The following is a 16140-nucleotide window of genomic DNA, read 5'->3' on the forward strand; positions in this document are numbered from 1 at the left end:
GTAAATATGGTGATGCTCAATATACATAGATGAAGAAGGGCATAAGCATGGTTCTAACTTTGAGGATAAAACTGGGGACAGGAGCTGGAGGTTTCAATGGGGAGAGATTCTGACCCATTATCAGGAAGATGTCCCACCAAGGTTGGCTGAGTCTTCTTGTCTGGGGTGCTATTGGAAGCTACTCAATTAAGGTAGAGAGTTAGACGAGTTGAAGCATACAAGGGCCCTCCCATATTGAATAGTCCTGAACTCTAATATTTCTATTGGCTTTGAGATATAGTCCTGGACTCTAATGTTTCCGCTGGCTTTGAGATTTGACTACTGATAAATGTGGTAAGAACAAAGCCATTGCTTTTAAAGTTCCAAAGTTTTTGAAGCTTGCCAAGAACTCTGTAAGAGTATCTGCCCAGATTCTCTGGGCCACCTCCTGATGAAGTGCTCAGTGGCCTAACATTACTCTAAGCACCCTCCCTCAGCCCCACCCCCTGCTCCCCCGATACCCATGGATTATGAAACACAGGGCAGGCAGTGGTGACAGCTCCTGGCAGGGTCATAGAAAGGCAATTTATCTGAGCACTGTCATTGCTCAAGAACCCGAAGACAGACCTCCAAACCCTCTTTTGATATTAGCACGGATTTCCCTCAAAACTTCAAAAAGACCATCCCGATCTGGTCTCGAGTTTGGCCAGAATGCGATGGCATGCGGATTTCATTTTGATGGCCTAAAAGTCTATGAAGTCATTTCCTAGAGTCATTTCTTATCTGTCTCAACCAAAACAAGCATGGACTGTCCTGGTTCTGAGGTAATTAAAATTCATTAGAATTTGGAAGTACATTACAGCATGACCTGTTATACATGGATTCAGATAAGCCACGGTGTAAATCAAGCTCTCCCTCCCCACCACCATCTACTTGGCCAGCCGCAGAACAGACTGGAAGCACACCACTTGTCCCTATTGGCATCAAACAGTGCCTATGTGACCTGTTACCTGGGGAATAGTTACAGAGGGAATTTGTAAACCCCGAAGGAACAGGGGCTCCAAATTCAAATGCCTTCAGGACCTGGGAAGGCAACAGGAAGCAGGCACTGTGGCCAGCTGTGGACAGACAAGGGTGACAGCCGCTGGGTAGTTTAGCCAAGTGTCATACACTGGAGGGGAAGATCAGGATTATAACAGATTGGCAGATTTTTCTATGAGAATGTGGAAACTTGGATTTGCATGTAAAAATATTTTCGTTTTTAAATGTTGGCAACTAATTTGAATACCAGCTTGGATTTTTTTTTTTTTTTGGAACGTTGGTTGGTTTTTTCTCGGAAGGCTGATTTGTTTCGGAATGCTATATTTTCATTTCAGAACTTAGAAAGTTACTCTCGGCTGAAGATCTGAGATAGAAATTTGCACAGCTGAGCACAGTCTGAGGAAGAATCTCTGTTCAAAGAAGAATCTATTAGCCTCAGATCAGAGCCTGTAAGTACCCTTAAGTTAATCCAGTCCAACTCCTTGCAGCCTACTGTAGAGACACAGGGGCCACTGGCCAGAGAGTGGAGAGGCCTTGGTTCTGGTCCTCACCCTGTCACTGGTTCCCTGAGTGACCTTGCGAAAGTCTGCCCTTCTCTGGCCTCAGTTTCCCTTTTGGAATTGGCCCAGAACCTCTTAGGTCCTGGCCAAATCAAAAGGTCAAAAGCTCCACTTGCGAGGAATGGAGAATGCCTCAAATGGAGAATTTTCAAAGGCAGGGCTGGCTTGTTCTTGACGTGGGGTGAAATGGCTGTTTTCAGACTGGCTGTGCATCTTTGGAACTGGTAGTTGCAGAGCTAAGAAAAGAATTTACCTGAAGGGAGGCTTTGTCAGCAGCTTCTGGAGTTTTTGTGCCGAGGTCTTAGGACTGATGGAGGTGATATGTTAGTGTTTATCAGGGGCCATTGGTGAAGTTTAGGTGGTAAAAGGAGGTTAGTGCGGAGAAGGCAATGGCACCCCACTCCAGTACTCTTGCCTGGAGAATCCCATGGACGGAAGAGCCTGGTGGGCTGCAGTCCGTAGGGTCGCTAAGAGTCGGAGACGACTGAGTGACTTCACTTTCTCTTTTCACTTTCGTGCATTGGAGAAGGAAATGGCAACCCACTCCAGTGTTCTTGCCTGGAGAATCCCAGGGTCGGGGGAGCCTGGTAGGCTGCCGTCTATGGGGTCACACAGAATTGGACACGACTGAAGCGACTTAGCAGCAGCAGCAGGAGGTTAGTGGGGCTCATGGCAGATGGAAAGTGGCAGGCGAAGGGGTCATCCGGGGGTCTGTCTTCTTGTCTCGGTCTCCACTCATTCTGCAGCCCAGAAAGCCCTTCCCCATCTCTGGGCCTTAATTTCCTCTAGCTAGTTTCTGAGCCCCCTTTGAGCCTCAAAATTCTATGATTCTAATGAATTCTGTTTTAAAATTGTAGTTTTATCTTCCCAAGGACTTTAAGTTTAAAAAAAAATTCTCTATGTTTCTTTTCTTTTCTTTCTTTTTTTTTTTTTTTTTTTATGTTTTGGCTGCACCGAGTGGTATGCGAGATCTTAGTTCCCCAACCAGGGACCGAACCTATGCACCCCCTACAAAGGAAGTGCAGATTCTTAACCACTGAACTGCCAGGAAAGTCCCTTAAATATATGTTTCTTAAGCACCCACTGGTGACAAGCACAATGGTTGCAGCTAGCAAAACCAGATTCGGTGGCTGCCATCATGGCACTTAGAGTCTTGGGGAAGGACAGACAGCGACCAATCAGATTAAGGAACAGAGGGCCGGCAACACGCTACAACTAGAGGATGAGTTTTCAACAGACGACTTGAACTCCGTTAGGGTTGGACAGGGTCAGCTTCTTCAAGGAAGTGACTCTTGTGCCAGTATCTCCAGGGTAATGAGGGTCTGACTAGGTGAAGGGTACAAAAAAAGTGTTCCCGGAAGAGGAACAGCATGTGGGAAACCTGGGTCAAGAGGGCACAGGGCCTGTTCGAGAGGAGCCAGCAGTGCTGTGAGGGGAGGCTGTCGAGGTCCAGGGCGAGTCAGACCCTGCAGAATCTTGTTGTCTGTGGAGAATTCTCATGCTGAGGATCACGGAGAGCCTCTGAAGCATTCTCAGCAAAGGCAGACAGCATCAAGTCTGCATTTTGACTCCTCTGAATGCTGTTAGGAAGGGACAGGTGATGGTGGAAGGGATGGTGGGGGCAGAGGGGGGCAGAATAGATACAGGGGGACCAGTGAGGAGATGGTGATGGAGTTATGACATCCTGGTGAGACATGATGGGGGCCTGACTGGAGCCATGACAGTCCAGAGTGGTCACACTCGGAAACGATTTAGGATTTTGAATTAACAGGATTTGGCGATAGATGGAATGAGGAGTCGAGGCCAACTCCCAGCTCTGCAGAGGTTCATCTGAAGGTGAGTCAGCCTTAGGTCTACCTGTGTGTCCCAGCCGCGGCCCCTCTGAGGTGGGCGCCTTGTGAGATGGTCCCCAGTGACGCCCGGCTTCCTGGTTTTCCCACCCTCATATAATTCCCCTCCCGAGTGTGGGCTGGGCTTACTGACTGACAGCTAAGAAATAGGAAACATTGGCAGAGGAAACGCACTGACTGAAACTGCCCACCCTAGCCAGGCACCATAGTAACTGTTTGCCTGAGTTATTTTACATTTTACCACAGGGGTTACTGGAAAGGAACATGGAACTAAGGAGCCACCACCAACCGGAAGAGTTCAGGAAAGGTCCAAAGGAGACACCACGTGTCCCACCACCTCCCAGAATCTTCACTGGAATTCATCGTGGCTAAGCAATGCGTGCACCACCAAGAAGGACCCTGAGTCAGAGTGATTGGCCAGAGACAACCCAGAAAGTAACTCCAACACCATAAAACCCAGGACTGCAAGCCGCGTGGCAGAGCAGTCCTCCTAGGTCTCCTTACCCTCCTGCCCCCAACCCAGGCCACCCTTCCCAATAAAGCCTCTTGCTCTGTCAACACGTGTGTCTCCTCAGACAATTCATTTCCGAGTGTTAGACAAGAGTCCACTCTCGGCCCAGGAAAGGATCCCCCTTCCTGCAACAGCATCACAAGTGGTGGGTGAAGAGGGTGGGTTATTAAAGGTCTGTACCTTCCAGCTTGGATGCTTGTCTTTCTCCCTCTTCACCTCTTACACAGAGGTGGAGGGGGGAGGGCATGGGGGGAGCCCAGCTGCCTTGACACGAGGCAGTTCCGTGCACAGGCACGTGTGAGTGAACTGGGTCATAGCTCTTCAGAAGCTGGCCAACAGCTACACAAGTGAGGGTGGAATCCAATCCTCCCAGAGTCAAGCCTTGACGTGTCTGCCATCTTGCTTCCTGCCTTGTGAAATCTCTTGACCCAGAACCTCCCAGTGAGGCCACATTCAGATTCCTGAGCCACAGAAGTTGAATGTTAATAGTTATTTATTTCCAGCTGCTAAATGTGGGGGTAATTTCTTCGGCAGCAAGGGATAATCAATATAGTCCTCCCTCACATGTGCTCTGCTCTTAACTTCTCTGGGGCTGTGAAGGGAAAGGGTTAACCCTAGGGCCCAGGCAGCAAGGTTAACGCCTCCAGCCTGAGAGTTCTCTAGCGGCTCAGCCAACATGCGGTTCTGCTGCCAGCTAGCTTCAGCCCTCCTATGAGGCAGGGGTCCCCGATAGGGGTGGGGAAGATGGGGGGCATCCAGGAAACTGACAGATTTATTCACAGCCATGCTTCCCTACATCAGCCCGGATGCTACAGCTGCAAGGAAAGCCAGTGAGGCTCTGTGGCCATGTCCCCGGCAGGGGTCAGAGCTGCCTCAGCTCCTGGGTCACAGCATTTTCTAGAGATCATGGCCCTTGATTTAAGGTGTTGAACTACCAGCAGGTGAAAGTGAAAGTTGCTCAGTCATGTCCGACTCTTTGCAGCCCTGTGGACTTAAGCCCCTCCAGGCCCTTCTGTCCATGAAATTCTCCAGGCAAGAATACTGGAGTGGGTCGCCATTCCCTTCTCCAGGGGATCATCCCAACTCAGGGATTGAACCCAGATCTCCCACATTGCTGGCAGATTCTTTACCATCTGAGCCACCAGGGAGGCCAGAAGGAGGTACTAAGGGGCTACCCCAAACCACAGAGACTGCCAATAACTGCAGGCGATATGTAAGGAGCACCTCCCAGGTGATGAACCCTTACATTAGCGATCACGTCTAATCCTCACTAAAACCCTAAAAAAGCAGCAAGGCCTTAGCCCCATTTTGCAGGTGAGAAAACCAAAGCTTAAGCTCAGGTAACTAGAGAGCACAGGTCGGACTCCAAGGTCTGCAGCCACAAGTCTCTGCCTCCTGGGCCCCTCCTGTGAGGACGGTGGATCTGGTGGCTGAGTGCCCGTTGAGGGAGCTGCTTCGGGGGATGAGGTGGAAAAGTCTAGCAGTTCTAGCAGTCCAGGCGTGAGAGCAGCTCTACTGCTCCCTGCTGTGCCTTTAAAGGACTATGTCGAGCTTCTCTTGGAAAACAGTTACAAAAACCAAACCAAGAAAAACAAATATCGCATATTAACACATATGTACAGGATCTAGAAAAATGGTACAGACGAACCTATTTGCAGGGCAGGAATAGAGATGCTGAACAGACATGTGGACCTAGGGAGGGAGTGTGGAACAAACTGGGAGAGTAGCATTGACTTATATAAACTCTCAGTGAGAAAATAGACAGCTCGTGGGAAGCTGCTGCGTAGCCCAGGGAGCTCAGCTCGGTGCTCTGTGATGATCTAGAGAGGTGGAATGGGGGGTGGGAGGGAGGCTCAGGAGGGAGGGAAAATATGTATATTTATGGCTGATTCACTTTGTTGAACAGCAGAAACCAACACAACAGTGTAAAGCAATTATACTCCAAGAAAGAAAAAGAAAGGAAGGAAGGAAGACAATAATGTGGGGGGAAAACCAAAAAGAAACAAACAAACAAAAAAAACAGATTAACATGGTGTTTCAGACTGTGTGGCTCAAAGTGAGACTGACCCAGTCCCAAGCTCTCACTTAGTGACCTGGAGCTAATAATAGATCCTACCTCATGAGGTCTAATGGGGGAGTCAGTGAAGTCAAGCCTTAGCGCAGTGCTGGACACAGAGTAAATCTCAGTAGAGTGCCGTTTGCAAAGAAGGATTTGCCTTTCTCAAGGAGTCTGTGGTGTTGGGGGAAAAGCCCTGACTCTAGGCAGCAGGGAGCCTTGGAAGGTTTTGAACAGGGTGAACCTTCTCCAGTTTTCCCTTGTGGAAAACCCTGAGGCCAACACCCATCCCCCTCGGGGGAGCTGTTTTGTTTGCCAGAGAACTTGGACTTGGTAGATAAGTCTGGTGGGGTGGGGATGGAAGGCAAGAGGCAGGGCAAGAGAAATATCGTTGTGGGTTTTCTTTGAAAGGGGAGTCTAGGCAAGGGGAGTGGACAGCGATAAGATTAGCAATTGTGTTCTGGAGCCGTAAATCCTGGCTCATTTTACCTCCCAGAAGCATTAAGTTAATTTTGACAAGAGCCAAAAGAAAGGAGAGAGGCTGCCTCCTGGGGCCAAGTGTGAGAAGAGCTGAGGTCCAGCCTGGGGAGAACCAGCCTTTAGCCCCCTTGGACCCAGCTCATCCTGTCCCTGCTTGAACCCTTCCACTGATAGGAAGCTCACTCACACACGGAGTAAACCGTTCCCACAGGTTTATCTCTGAATGTTTAGAAGATCTTGTCCTCCAAGGGCAAACCTTCCCTGTGGTAGCTTCCTTCAATAATTCAGTGGGTGGTTCTATGGAAACATATTTGTAATATGTTTATTTTGAGTCCAACAAAAATGCTACATTTTCTCGTTAATTTAGATAACATAGTTGTAGAACATTTTGCCTTACTCTATACGTATTAGCTGTAGCACCTTTGAAAGATGATTTTTATTTCTTTCCAAAATCTTACATCTTTCATTGCTTTTCTAAATCTTACATCTTTCATTTCTTTTTCCCATCTCACTGCGCTGGATAAAACTGCCAGTAAAATGTTGAATAAAACGGATGCAGTAGGCATCTGATCTCAAGAGGAAAAGCTTGCAATATTTTACCATTAATTATGGTGGCCACAGACATAGTCTTTAGCAAAGCATGGAAATTTCCTTCTGTTCATAATGTTGTAGATTATCATCTTTTTAGTTTTAAAATAATGAATAAATATTTATTTTTTTATCCAATGGTTTTCTGAATGGAGTTTTTGCCCTTTAATCAGTTTATGTGCTGACTTGTATGAATAGATTTTCTATTGTTAAATCAACTTTGTGTTTCTGGGATTAGCCTACTTTTGTACCATCCTTTTATATAGTGATTTTTGTGGCTAACACTTTATTAAGGATATTTTCATTTATATTTTTAAATAAAATTGGCCTGTAACTTTCTTTTCTTGCTTTATCTTTGTGCTATTCTGGTCTGTGGGTTATGTTAATCTCATAAAATGAATTAGGGATTATATTACTCTTTTTCTAGTCTCCAGAAAACTAAAATTGTTTCTTCCTTGAATGTGGATAGAATATGCCAGTGATGACCTGAAGGTTTCTTAATGAAAGAGATTCTCAGGGCTCTTAATTGTTAGAGGATTCTCTAGGGTCTCTATTTTGTCTTGTGCCAAAGTTGGTATAAGGTACCTTTCTAAGTTGTTGTCCATTTCATTTAAATTTTCAAATGTATTGATCAGAGTTGTTCAAAGTACCCTATTTTTTCCTTTAATGTTGGCAACATCTGTAGTGATGTTCCACTTTTTATTCCTAATATTGTTTTTTTTTTTTTTTTTTTGGTGCCAGGTCTGTTTTTCTCTAGACTAACTTCATTCAGGGGTTTTTCAATTTTTCTGTATTTCCAAAGAACCGTCTTTTAGCTCTGGTTTAATCTTTGCTTTCTTATTTTATTTTCTGTTCTTTCCTTTATTATTTAATTCTTCCTACTTTTACTGGATTTGTCTTGACATTCTTTTTATAACTTCTTGGAGCGGATATTTATTTTTATCAATTTTCAGCTTCTTATCTTTTCTGACATATGTGTCTAAGACTATAAATTTCCCTTATATGTACAATTTACCTACACTTACAAATTTTGATATGAATTTTCTTTATTATCAATTCAAAATATTTTCTAGCTTTCTTTATCAGTTCTTCAACTCATGCATTATTTAGAAGTGTATTTAAAAAAATTTTTCCCCTATGAATTTATTGGCTGCACCACACAGCATGTTGTATCTTAGTTCCCTGACCAGGGATCAGCCCCATGCCCCCTGCATTGGAAGCTTGGAGTCTTAACCACTGGACAACCAGCAAAGTCCCTAGAAGTGTATTTTAATTTCTTAGAATATGGAAATTGCTAATGCACTCTTATTATTGATTTATACCTTAGTTATAAGAAATAACTAGTTAAATAATATGCTCTATTTTTGTTCTTTGAAATTTAGTGACACTGGCTTTATAGCCCAAGTTGTAGTCAAATTTTGTAAATTGTCTTTTGTGTTTGAAAATAAGGCATTGGATGCAGAATTATATGTGTCTATTAGGTCGAGTTTGTTTGTTGTTTTGTTTAAATTCTCTGAGTAGAGAGTATAAATGCTCTTTCCTACTTGGTTTTCCTCTCTTTTCTGGAAACATAGGCAAACTACACTTCCCAGTACCCTTAGAGATGGTAGAGAACATGTGACCAGTTCCAGCAAAAGATGTGAATGCAAGTGATATGTGTAACTTCTGGGCTAAGGGATTTAAGAGCCAGTGGGCTGCAGTCTATGCGATCTCAAAGAGTCAGACACAACTGATCAGTTGAGCAAGTGTGCACATGTTACCTCCACACTTTCCTTAGAAGCATCTGTGGGATTTGAGGTACCTTCTATTGTTTCCTGTACCATGCAGATATTTGCAGGATCACACTCCTTCCTTCTTCTGTTCCCCATCTGGATTGCAAATCCTCACTTATCCCTCTCCATCCTCCACACCTGGAGACAAGCCTCATTTCCTTTAGAAAAACTTTCACTGGATAGTCACAATGGAAACTAAAGCCATCTTCATCATTTAATCATTTTCTGTTTACTCAACAAAACTACTAAGTGCTAGGCTGTTCCTATGGACGATACAACGATGCCTCAACCTGCTGTTGAGAAGCTGTATCCTGGGAGAAGGCTGATGTGAGAAAAAGGGAGTGTAGGGCTTCCCTAGTGGTCCAGTGGTTAGGAATCCACCTGCCAATGCAGGGGACATGGGTTCGATCCCTGGTCCAGGAAGATCCCATATGCTGTGGGGCAACTAAGCCTGTGTGCCGCAACTACTGAGCCTCTGCTCCAGAGCCTGTGGTCTGCAACAACAGAAGCTACGCAGCTGGGAAGCCCAAGCACTGCAAGCAAGACTGGCCCACACTCACCACAACTAGAGGAAGCCCACACGTAGCAACAAAGACCCAGCACAGCCAAAAATAAATACATCAAATATTACTAATATTAATGAATAAATAATATATTTTTAAAAATATACTTAAAATACTGTGCTGTATTTTTTATTTTTGGCCATGCCAAGTCTTCGTTGCTACACTGGCTTTCCTCTAGCTGCAGGGAGCAGGGGCCGCTCTCTAGTTGAGGTGCACACAACTTCTCATTTCAGTGGCTTCTCTTGTTGCAGAGGACAGGCTCCAGACATGTGGGCTCAGTAGTTGTGGCTCTCAGGCTCCAGAGGATAGGCTCAGTAGCTGTGACAGGAGAACTTAGTTGCTTCAGGGCACCTTGTCTCCTGCATTGGCAGGCAAATTCTTTACCACTGAGCCACCAAGGAAGCCCAATAAGTAAAATATTTATTTAGAGAAAGAAAAAGGAAATGTAAAATGAATTCTATATACCTTCCTTGAATGCCTTTTGGGTGCCTGTCACATAGCTGGGTTCTGAGTATACAAAAGGGAACAAGACGTAATCTCCTCCCTCCAAAATTTCACAGCAGAGTAACAGAGATGAAATCAGGTTTTAAATAATCCTGTGAAATGTAATAAGTGCCAGACACATGATATATGCCTTATAAACCATCCCTGAGTGAACGATGTGAATTAACGTGGGAGTTCAGAGGAGAGAGAAATTATTTCTAATGGAAATAGATCAAGGAGATCTTTGTAATGGCATTCGAGTTGGGCCTTAGAATCGGTTGTTTTGGGGGCATTCAGAGAACTAGCAGAAGGTAGGGACAATCTAGGTATGGGGAGAGTATGAAAAAAAGGAATGGAGTATGCTTTTATTTTTAAACAGCTTTATTGAGATATAGTTCACATACCATAAGGTTTATAGTGTACAATTCAATGGTTTTACGTGTATTAAAGAGCGGGGCAACCATCATAATATAACTTTAGAACATTGTCCATCATCCCTCAGAGGAAACACTCATTTGCCGTCATTCCCTATGCTCTCGACCCTACCTCCACCCTCCCATCCCTGACCCTAGGCAACTACTACTCTATTTTCTATTTGTCTATTCTGGACACATCATGTAAAATAGAATCATAGCATATGCGATCTTTTCATTTAGGATAGTGTTTTCAGATCTCATTCATGCTCTGGTATGCATCAGTACTTTATTTCTTTTTATTGCTGGATAATATTCCATTGTATGGATGTACCACATTTTATTTACCCATTCAGGTGTTGGTGGACATTTAGGTTTTTTCTACTTGCTGGGGGGGCAGTTGTTTATACTCTGAAGCTACTGTGAATAATACTGCTATGAGTTTTCATGTGCAACTTTTTGTGTGGATGTATGTTTATTTTTTTCCTAACTCCAGTAGGAGCAAAATTAATGAGTCAAATGGTAACTCCATGTTTAACGTTTTGAGGAACTATCAAACTGTTCTTTCAAAACAGCTGCACCATTGTATGTTTCCAGCAGCAATGTAGGAGGGTTCCAGCTTGTCCACATCCTACCCATACTTGTTATTATCTGTTTATTGACCATAGCCATCTGGTTACTATGAAGTGGTGAGTCTTTGTGGTTTTAATTTTCATTTATTAATGTCTAATGATGTTGAACATCCTTTCATTTGCTTATTAGCATCTGTATATCTATTTTGGAGAAATGTCTTTCCAAGTCCTTTGTCTCTTTTAAAATTAGATTATTTTCCTTTTCATTATTGAGTTGTAAGAATTATTTACGTATTCTGGATGCTAGTCTCTTATCAGATAGATGATTTCAAATATATTCCCCATCGTGTGTGTTGTCTTTTCACTTCTGGATGGTATCCTTTGAAACACAGAAGTTTTAAATGTTTGTGAAGTCCAATTTACCAATCTTCTCTTTTACCACTTACGCTTTTGGCGTTGTATCAACTGTTCCATTTTTAACCTGGGTGCTGGTTTCATGGGTGGGTTCAGTTTATGATTTGTGGGCTTTTCTGCACATGTACACAAGGCTTTAACAAACAGTTTTTTTTTTTTTTTAAGGGGGTGACAATAAGTGCAGCTTCCTCCCCTGGGTCATTGCGGGGACTGAATGGATAAATGAATATACAGCGTCTGGCACCCCTAGTGCTAATACACAGCAGCTGTTAACTGTTGTTAAAAATCAGTCTCTGCTCCTGATGAATGATCTTGGTCCCAAGTTACTTCACCTCATCAGACCTCACTTTCCTCATCTGTAAAATGGTTAGCACTATGTGTATGCCCAGTCGCTCAGTCATCCCTGACTCTTTGCAACCCCATGGACTGCAGCCCGCCAGGCTCCTCTGTCCGTGGAATTCTCAGCCAAGAATATTCCTTGATGATCTCCTTAATGCTTTAGGAAGCTCCCTCCAGCCACCAGAATGGCTAAAACACAAAACGAAAGAAAATAATTCGAATTGTCGGTGAAGATAGGGAACAATACGTATTTTCCTATGGGTTGCCATTTCCTACTGTAAGGGATCCTCCCAACCCAGGGATCGAACCCAAGCCTCTTGCGTCTCCTGCATTGGCAGGCGGATTCTGTGCCACTGAGGCACCCGGGAAGCCTGTATGGGTTAGTGCCGCCCGTTTCGCCAGGACCACACGGTTTCTCAAGGAGACGTCCGCCTCTGCTGTTAAGGCGAAGCTCCCTGAGCCTCATTTCTCTGTGTGTTTAAGCCAGAGACCTGCGGTTTATCAATCAGTTTAAAATGAGGCAATTTTAAACCAACTAGGATCTTTCGCTCCATCGTGCTTTTTCTCTTTTTAGCTACTCATGAAATGAAAATGAAACACTGTGTTCCCTTCCCAAGAAAGCCCTCCTCATGCTTTTTCTTTCTTTCTTTCTATTTTTAAGTTACTCATGAAATGAAAATGAAAGACAATTCCCAAGAAAAGTGTTTTCTCCCCTTCCCAAGAAAGGTCTCACAAGAGTTTGGGTCAATAAAACAAGGAAGATTAAAAAAAAAAAAAAACAGTCATGACTGAAGAGAGACAAATTTTCAGCTCTGTAAGCATCTGGGTGGCTGCCAAGAGCTGGCTGTGGGCCCCTCAGAGTTTCCATGAGCAGAACAGGCTGGGCCTGGGAAGGAGTGAAGGAGGAGCTGGCTGACACAGAGCTGGCTTCCAGGTGGAGCTGGGGTGCCAGGCTTGGGCAGAGCTGGAGCTCGAGCCTGGCCGGGCAGGGGTCAGGGGAGTTTACTGCAGAATGCTCGAAGACTAGCCCTCCTCTCCCGTTCAGATCCCCACTCTGGCTGCCCCTGCCCTAACCCCAACAATCCTTCCCACCTACCCCTCCCCTCACCTTCCAAGCCTGTCTTGCCCTTGAGTTGCTGCCCAGGAAGACTTCTCTGCCCTCCCCTAAGCATCCCTACTCTCTCCCTGGGGTGGCTGGAGGGAGCTTCCTAAAGCACCAAGGAGACCATATCACCTGCTACTCACCACCCTCCAGTGGGAACCGCTGCATGGTAATACATTTAATAAATTCCAAATCCTTCTCTGGTCTCAAGGTCAAGTCAAGGTCTTGAGGTCAAGTCAAGGTTTCGAGGGGCTTGAAACTTATACCATTGGAGGGGGTTATTCGTTAAAGCACAACATGCATACGAAACGTACATCATAAGCATGTGGCTGGATGGTTGGTGTTCAGTTTCTATGTCATGTCCGACTCTTTGTGACCCCAGGAACCACAGCACACCAGGCTTCCCTGTCCTTCACCATCTCCTGGAGCTTGCTCAAACGCGTGTCCACTGAGTCAGTGATGCCATCCAACCATCTCATCCTCTGTTGCCCGCTCTCTCCTCCTGCCCTCAGTCTTGCCAGCATCAGGGTCTTTTCCAGTGAGTCAGCTCTTTGCATCAGGTGGCCAAAGTATTGGGGCTTCAACTTCAGTACCAGTCCTTCCAATGAATATTCAGGGTTGATGTTCTTCAGGATTGACTGTCTTGATCTCTTTGCTGTCCATTCCCCTGAATTGAACACATCTATGTATACTGGCCCCCAGTTCATGAATCAATCCAGCACAAGCACCCCAGATGCCTCCCTGATGGGCCTTCTCCTGCTTTGGCTGGCAGATTCTTTACCACTGAGCCACCTGGGAAGCCTTCTAGCTACAACCGTTCCCTATCAGCAGTCCCTATCTGACTTCTCACATTCTCACATCATAGCTGAGTTTTGCCTGGGGTTGAACTTCACACAAATAAAATCATTCCATGTGTACTGTGTGTCTGGCATCTTTCCTTAACGTGCCTGTGAGATTCAACTAAATTGTTGCGTGTAGGTGTTGCTTATTTTTCCTCATTCATTCCTGTAATATTACTTTGAATGACTATACCAGCTTATATGGGGCTTCCCTTTTGGCAAAGTGGTAAAGAATTGCCTGCCAATGCAAGAGATGCAAGAGTTTCAGGTTCAGTCCTCAGGTTGGTAAGATCCTCTGGGGGGGGGGGGGGAAATGGCAACCCGTTCCAGTATTCCTGCCTGGAAAATTCCACAGACAGAGGAACCTGGCAGGCTACAGTCCATGAGGTCATAAAGAGTCGGACATGACTGATCAACTGAGCCCAACACAGCACCAGTTTATATAATCATTCCGCTAGTGTTGGACTTTTGGGCTGCTTTCAGCTTTGGGATATTATGGGGGTGGGGGATGTTTGCTAGGAACATTCTCACACGTGTCTTTCAGAGAATATATGGACTCATTTTCTGTTGGGTAAACATCCATGAGAGAAATTACTGCCTCATAAAGATAAATGATTGTAGCTTTAGAAGATATGGCAAATAGTTATCCTAAGTGGTCATACCTATTTACATTCCTCTCACGGTCACATAGGGAAGTACTTCTTGGTCCATCTCTCCACCAACAATTCCAATTTTTTCTCTTTTGCTCTGCATTTAGTCATTCTGGTGAGAAGTTTGTGCTATCACATTGTACATTGAGTTTTAATTCGGAGGGAGACTCATCTTAACAAAAAGAATAGAAGATAAAATTACAAATATAAAACTGAGTAAAGAAGTGATTATTTATGAAGAATGTGAAAAGACATCATAACAAATTGCTCGAGACGCGCAAGTTTCTGATTCCCTCCTTCTGAGCGTTTTTTGAGGCTCTTTCCCAGAAATGTTTATGTTGAAATGCTTTCTGGCAGCAACCTGGCTCCCCTCCCTGCCTGGAACACTCCACAGCTGCCTGTGGTCCTTGTGTGAACAGGGCCCCACACCAGTGAGGGTCCCAGAACCTACAGCATGAACTTTCTGGAAAATGGCCTCTGCACCCACCTGCCCCCGACACTTCCCTGGCCTGGCTCCTCTTCTCCAGGGTCTCAGCTTCCACATCAGCTTCTCAGAAGGCCTTCCCTGCCCTCTTGGTTGAAGAAGACCCTCTCATTTTGTAGGTCCATATCATAAGACAGATGATAACACAGCAGGAGTTTAGGAGCAGTTGCTGTGGACCCAGACTGCCTGGTGGGCACCCTGGCTTCCTTGTTTTCTAGCTGTGTGACCTTGGCTATGTCACATAACCTCTCCGGGCCTCAGTTTCCTTGCCGGTAAAATGGGGACAGTAAGGCTAGCTTCCTCCTGGCAGGGTGTTGAGAGGCCGCAGGAAGCTAAGGTATGTGATGCATTCACTTTTTAAAATGTTTATTTATTTATTTTGCCTGTGTTGGGCCTTCGTTGCTGCGCAGGCTTTTCTTTAGTTGGAGAGGGTGGAGGTTACTCTCTAGTTGCAGTACATGGGCTTCTCACTGTGGTGACTTCTTTTGTTGCAGAGCATGGCCTCCAGGCACTCCAGGCACCCACAGTTGCAGCTCGTGGGCTCAGTAGCTGTGGCCCCCTGGGCTCCAGAGCACAGGCTCAACAGTTGTGGCACATGGGCTTAGGTGATCTGCAGCGAGTGGGATCTTTCTGGATCAGGGATCAAGCGTGGGTCTCCTGCATTGGCAGGCAGATTCTTTCCCACTGAGTCACCAGGGTAGCCCCATATGATGCCTTTAAATGGGTGCTTGGCACCCTTACTCTTATGATTGTTTTGCTGCTAAGCTGCTAAGTCGCTTCAGTCGTGTCTGACTCTGTGCAACCCCATAGATGGCAGCCCACCAGGCTCCACCGTCTCTGGGATTCTCCAGGCAAGAACACTGGAGTGGGTTGCCATTTCCTTTTCCAATGTATGAAAGTGAAAAGGGAAAGTGAAGTCACTCAGTCGTGTCCGACTCTTCGCGACCCCATGGACTGCAGCCCACCAGGCTCTTCCGCCTTTGGGATTTTCCAGGCAAGAGCACTGGAGTGGGTTGCCACTGCCTTCTCCACGATTGTGCTAGTGGCCCCATTATCCTGAACTCTAGTCTTTTTTTCTGACACATCTCATTTCACTCTGGTAATCTGCATGAGTGCTCTGTAGGACAGGACCTCCACTCTATCCCCAGCACCTAACTCAGTTCCTGGACCATAATGGCAGCAAAAAAAGGGGGTGTTGAATGAATGAGTCTCCTCTGTGTATCTCAAATCTGTCCAGATGACTCCAAGACAGCCGCACCCTGGTCCAGGCCACCCCCATCCCTTCCTGCTGACCTTGGTACTAGTTAGAGAAATGACACCTTGATTTTGCCTTTCTCAGATGTGACCAGAGTTCCTGTTGGCTTCCATAGATACAACGCTTTACAGTTTATAAGGCCTGTTCCCATCATAATCACATCTCTGGTGGGGGGTAACAGGACAGTAA

The 16140-nt window shown here is 45.4% G+C and overlaps 1 long non-coding RNA gene across 2 annotated transcripts; it reads left to right on the forward strand.

Moving 5' to 3' along the window:
* Positions 1044-3982, forward strand: LOC108637373. 2 transcript variants are annotated; one of them, XR_001918978.1, is made up of 4 exons: positions 1044-1222; positions 1356-1469; positions 3352-3416; positions 3677-3982. It is a non-coding gene; the product is annotated as an uncharacterized LOC108637373 (long non-coding RNA). The 2 variants fall into 2 exon arrangements; XR_001918977.1 differs by lacking the exon at positions 1044-1222 and having other exon boundaries at positions 1298-1469.

Source organism: Capra hircus, chromosome 13 (assembly GCF_001704415.2).
Source record: "Capra hircus breed San Clemente chromosome 13, ASM170441v1, whole genome shotgun sequence".
NCBI lineage: Eukaryota > Metazoa > Chordata > Mammalia > Artiodactyla > Bovidae > Capra > Capra hircus.